General features: G+C 36.5%; 1 pseudogene; it reads right to left on the reverse strand.

The window, feature by feature from the left end:
- Positions 1-370: 370 nt before the first annotated feature.
- On the reverse strand, positions 371-2812 carry LOC130721065 (uncharacterized; annotated as a pseudogene).
- Between the last annotated feature and the right edge of the window lie 3314 nt (positions 2813-6126).

A 6126-nucleotide genomic window follows, 5' to 3' on the forward strand; every position in this document is an offset into this window, starting at 1 on the left:
CTAAATATGTCAAAAGTGTTGAGCTCCTGCAATTTTCTCTTGGCATAAGGGAATAATATCTTAAGAAAAGAGAATAATATATTAGATAAAAAGCAACCAAGAGAACTACCCTCTCAAGGTAGGAAAAAGGAAACTAGAGTCACCAAAAGAAGAACAAAAGAACTGTAGCAATTTGTTTGACTCAGGACACAATAGAACTGTAGCAGCAACAACCTAAATGTGATAATGCTCTTGCACTTCACTCTTGGCAGCTCTTGAAAGTTCACTGTATCAGAATTCAGAAATAGGAGGATCAAAAGGAATTATAATCAAACTTTACAATGAAAATTGAGAGTTTGAAAAAAGAGAGATGGAACATACCAAAAGTGTGCTAATTAATAAAATCACGAGGCAAATGCCCTTTGCGAGACTTATTTGTGGTAAATGTTCGAATAATATCAACATCTCTAACTGACTTGAATATCTCCCGCTCGATGTAACATATCATCAAGTCATTGAACCACTCATTCTTGATCTTGTTGCACAATTTAGACTTGATAATCTTCATTGCTGAAAAAGCTCTTTCAACATATGCTGTTGACACCGGCAAAATCAAAGCCAACTCAATAAGTTTGTAGACCAATGGAAATAACAAATGTTTCTCAGTTTCAACCATCTTCAAAGCTAAACTTTCAACATCATCACAAGTAGAAAAGGAAACATGTCTCCTCACATGAAGTATATAAGTGACAAGTTGCTCTCTTATTGTTCCACGGTCATCATAAAAAAAGCCAGCATGATAAATATCAGCAAGATGGGCAAGCTTATTAACATCAAACCTGGAGAAAGAGTTCTTGGGATCAAGACATGAGAAACAATTAAGCACAAAATTACTTCCTTCACTAAAGCGGTGATCCATCTCCACACATATTTTGTCAATTGCAACATAGAAAATCTCAGCACGGTAATGGTGAAGATTAGTGATAGTCCTCCCTTCTAGCCTTGAACGACCTCGAACCGGTATTTCTCCATCCATATTTGGCAGCGAAATACCTTTATCAACACAAAATTCTTGGACATCACCAAATAAATTATCCCAACCACTCTCTCTCAATGTGGTCAAACGAACTTTGACATCATCAACTAAATTCATGGCAAGTACAATATTAAGATCATTTATTTGCAAGACTTTTGAAAGCTCGTTTGTGATACCAAACAACTTCAACATAAGCTTCAAAATGAAAGCAAATTTAAAGCTCTCCATTTTTTCTATCAAACCCGCTGCTTGAGATGGTCCACGTCCATCTTCATCAACCATACTAAGCACCTTTAGCACGAAGGACCACATGTTATCCAAACGAAGCAAGGTAGTATGATGTGAACCCCATCTAGTATATCCGGGTCTAGCGAGACTAGATGATTGGTGCAAGCCCCTGACTGTAGATATCTCACCACTCTCAAGTCTATTCAAAATATCTTTGTGTTGTTCCTCCGTCAATGCATCTCGTCTCTTGCATGATGCACTTGTTGTGGTCACAATCAAGGAGATGTACTCAAAGAAATCATGAATAGATGAGCAACTACTAGCAACAGACACAACCACCAATTGCAAACGGTGAGCATAACAATGGACATAGAAAGCATAAGAGTTTTCATCTAAAATCTTTTTTTGCAAACCATTATATTCACCTCTCATATTTGAAGCCCCATCATATCCTTGCCGTCGTATCCTTGAAATAGATAACTTGTAATAATCAAGGATACCATAAAGAGCAACCTGTAGTGCCTCAGATGTTGTATTTTTTACATGATGTAGAGCAATAAATCGCTCCACAACCTTCCCTTTGTCGCTCAAAAACCTAGTAAGAAAAATAGAACAAGGTTAGTTGGCGGCATGAAAAATAATAGGTAATGGAAAATACAACTACTAACCTCAACATCACCGCCATTTGCTCTGTGATAGATATATCACGTGACTCATCAATAAGCACGGAGAAATGTTTATCACCAATCTCTTTCATAATCACCTTAGTAACTTCTTGTGCACAACACATTACAATCTCCTTTTGAATGTCACCGGAAGTCATTGTGCAATTTTTTCCACCACGGTCAAAAGCATCTCTCACTTGTTCATTGTTAGATTTTACCCAATCTACCAACTCTCTAAAATTCCCCTTGTTTAGAGAAGCAGATGATTCATCATGACCACGGAAAGCCATGCCTTGTGCAATGAGATATCTTGAACAATCTACAGAACAAATCAAGCGGATCTTATACAATTCTTCAGATTCTCTGGTTGCTCTAGCCAACAAACTTCCCACACTTTGTCTTTGATTAATAAAATCATCATATTGCTTCACACATGAATTATGCCTACTATTACAACTACCAACATGATCTTTCAAGGCTTGAGATGCATGCTTCCAATCTGTAAATCCGTCTTTGGTGAAGACTTCAAAACCAAATTGTTCGGCCCTCCCGGATTGCTTAAAGAGAAAGAAATAGAAACAATAAGTTGCATTCTTGAACTCACTATATTCTAACCATGTGTACTGCTCATACCATTTCTTAGAAAATGCTCTTTTAGCACTTCCAAATTCGGTTCGAGGAAATTTTGTCAAATTTGGTCGCATTGGACCCTTCGTGACATATGCCCTCCTCACATCGTCTTGAATCCCCGGAGCATACTCATGAATTTGTTTCCTACGACCTGGATCACGCACAATCTCATTTGGATTAAACTCATTGGCAACATTAGGCGGTGGCACTACTTCTCCGGTTGCACAACATTCACATTCTCAATAGTTGCTTTACTAACCAAAAACCTCCTCATCTCTGAAATTGAATGATCTAAAGTTAATAATGAAATTTAATGATCTTCAATGGTCACAAAATGATATACATTTACATCAAGAAACAACAAAACAAAACAAATAGATACAAGAATAAAATCCACAAGCCAGCAACTCTAACCAACACAGTATACGAGCAAAACCAAAATAAGGCCAAAACCAACCAGCGTAGAGGTAAATAACGCATGCCAAAGTGCATTGAAAAGCCATAATAAAATACCCTGCAGAAGACCACTTGTCCACTTCAAATGCCTGAATTTTTTCCCAAACATAGGGTGCTGTACAAAATGCACTAAAATCCAGAGAGAGGTAAATTGCAATAGGAACATAGTATATTGAAATTGGATAGAACAACAACAAAAAAACACAAAAATCAGCATCACCATTCACCAATGAAACACAGTAAATGTTACAATACCCAATTAAGAATAAATGCTGAAAATTTCCTTATCATATAAAGCAAGTGAAATAGAACTAGAAAGAGACAAATCCAGAGAGAGGGGAAGCAACATAATCAACAAAAGAGACAAATTCAGAGAGAGGGGAAGAAGCAAAATCAACATACCTAATAGAACAACTGAACGAGAGAGAGAGAGAGAGAGAGAGAGAGAGAGAGAGAGAGAGAGAGAGAGAGAGAGGAAGAAGCAGGCAAAATTACACAAACAGGGAAGATTCAAGCTGAGCGTGAGCGTCAGCGGTGAGCAGTGAGCGTGAGCGTGAACTGTTTTTCTGTTGTGTGCAAGGCCAAGGCAGAGTCATTCTATCTTTGTTTTTGCCCATCTGAATTTTTTTTTTTAAAAAGGGCCTATGGGCCAAGGAAATTTTTTTTTTGGCAAGAAGCCTGGGCATGTGTCCAGCCTTGTCGGAGCCTAGCTCCGCCCCTGGTGTCATGCACAATTTGTATAGTGACATACTGACATCGACTATTAGTCGCCGTTGTGTAACAGTAATGTACCCTGACAGCACGACGTAGATGAGTAATCGTTGGATCGTAGTAGAGAATATTCTCATTCATGCCTCGCTAGACGGTATAGATGGATTCCTTGGATGGTGCTTTTCTATATTCCTCTACCACGCCCAAGGTTTTAAAATCTTCTTGTGTATATATCTCCAGTGAGCAGGTGGTTTGATTTTGGATCATTCTGTGAAGAATTTAACGGTGAAAATTGGCATGGCCAGGTTGAAATTTGCTAAAATAGGTCAGACCTAATTAAAGATTCAAGGTTTCACCTGTGAGCCCTTCGTCTTTCCTAGAATGACATCACGACATGAAGAGAGAAAATCTTCCTCCTCTCATCAACCAGTGCAGAAAAGCAACTCGCCTTCTTGAAAACTAAGGGAACATTAGGTGCCTTAACATCGGATGCTGAAATATCCTTACGGGGAGATCTTGTCAACACCACATAAAGGGACGTTCCACCATCCAAAAACTTGATCGCCACAGAAGCAAACTTCTATGATGTGAACGCACAAACCCGAAAAAAAAACGTCTTCCAAATATTTTCTTTTGTTGCACAAAGACATTAACCAACCTCACATATTGAAAGAAAAGCTCTTTGATCTGGAGAAAGCTAATTGTGATAGCTAACCAACTTCGCTATGCTATCTATGAAATGAGAAACGCAAGGCCTGGAATAACCATTGTACCGTTGACTAGAAAAGGGTCAAATTCTCTTCATCAGTTGCGTCACTACCATCTCCATCGCCTTCCTCAACCTTCGACCAGAACCTAGTCTCCAAAACGCATCAACCAAAAATAATGACAACTGCCCCCAGGGACGGACCCACTCTCATGGTGGGCGGGGCAAATGACCCCACGTTATTTGAACATTTCCTTGTAATAATATATATGAATACAAAATTGCCCCCATGAATTTTTCATATTATTTAAAGTGCCCCAATGTCCAGATCATTACCACTCAATCGGCCCACTACTCCAGTCTCTATATAGTTTCTACAATGTAAATAAAAATTTCCTCTTCAGCCCAAAACATTTTCTTCTACCCACTACACCGAACTTCATGTTATATAAATAAAATTTGGCTTATATACAAATTAAAAATTATCAATCTCAAATGTATTGAATATATAAAGTATATGAACAATGGAAAAAAAAAACCTTAATTGGGTCCAAAATGAATAAATTATTTGTTGTTAAAATTGATTTTCATGCATTTTTCTCACAATTGTTTTTTTTTTGTCCCTGTGCTCATTTTTATAAATACTCTTATAAAATTAAGTCAAATAATTCAATCAAATGCAAAATGACATATTCCCCATGCAAAAATTTAGAAGAAAATTACAAGCACCCAATAGGTATTATCAACATTTATGGTAATACCATAATTGTTCTTGTGAAAAAGAAAAGATATCATTGAAATTAAACATAATAGTATAAAAAATATTAGTTTCCTTGGTTTATGTGCGCTGACCGTGGGGCGAGAGATTAGTCTTAAAGTTGTCGGCTGTAGGAATACCTTGGTCAAGACCAAAAAAATATAAAAATTTACCAAGAAAAAGTATAATATATAGTCCTATTTATAATGATAATATTTTCAACAAAAAAATATTTTTAGTTAATAATGGTATGTTACAATGTTATAAATTTATACCTATATTTGCCCCCACAACTTAATGTTTCTGGATCCGTCACTGACTGCCCCACTGCTAGCTTGTGTAGGGGGAAACACCTGCAGAGCAATTTGAAAATATCCCCTGTTTTGTGAAGAAAAAGAACAAGACCACAAAGAAAAGGTTTCGAAAACAGTAGATGAAGGGTGAGAGAGAACGTTTCTAGTGAATGCTCAAGAAATTTAAGAAAGAAATCAAGAATCCCCAAGCCATCAACAAAGCAGATTGGAAGACAAGCAATGTTTAGCAGTGGAGCGCAATGTTGACGATAGAGAAGTAGTATAATTTTAACATAATTATATAATTTTATGAATTCTCTATTTCCAATTGATAAAAAATTCAAAACTATAATTTTATGAATTCTCTATTTTACGATTCATGTATACTAGTGTTCTTTACCCGTGCGTTGCACGGCGATTACATTTATTGTAAAGATGAATCAGTAGAAATATGTTTTGACTTAGTTTAGGCTCTTTTTAGTAAGTAGAACAAATATGGAACCGATCATATGTTACAAACATGTAGATGAATGAACCACACTAAATATATTAATTTGATGAGGTTGTATAAACCTCACAATGTCAACATTTAAATAGTAATAAGAACCAAGTTTTTAAGGAATGCATTACATTGAAATTGAAATAAGATAAACATAACAATGACA

Source organism: Lotus japonicus, chromosome 5 (genome assembly GCF_012489685.1).
Source record: "Lotus japonicus ecotype B-129 chromosome 5, LjGifu_v1.2".
NCBI classification, from domain to species: Eukaryota; Viridiplantae; Streptophyta; class Magnoliopsida; order Fabales; family Fabaceae; genus Lotus; species Lotus japonicus.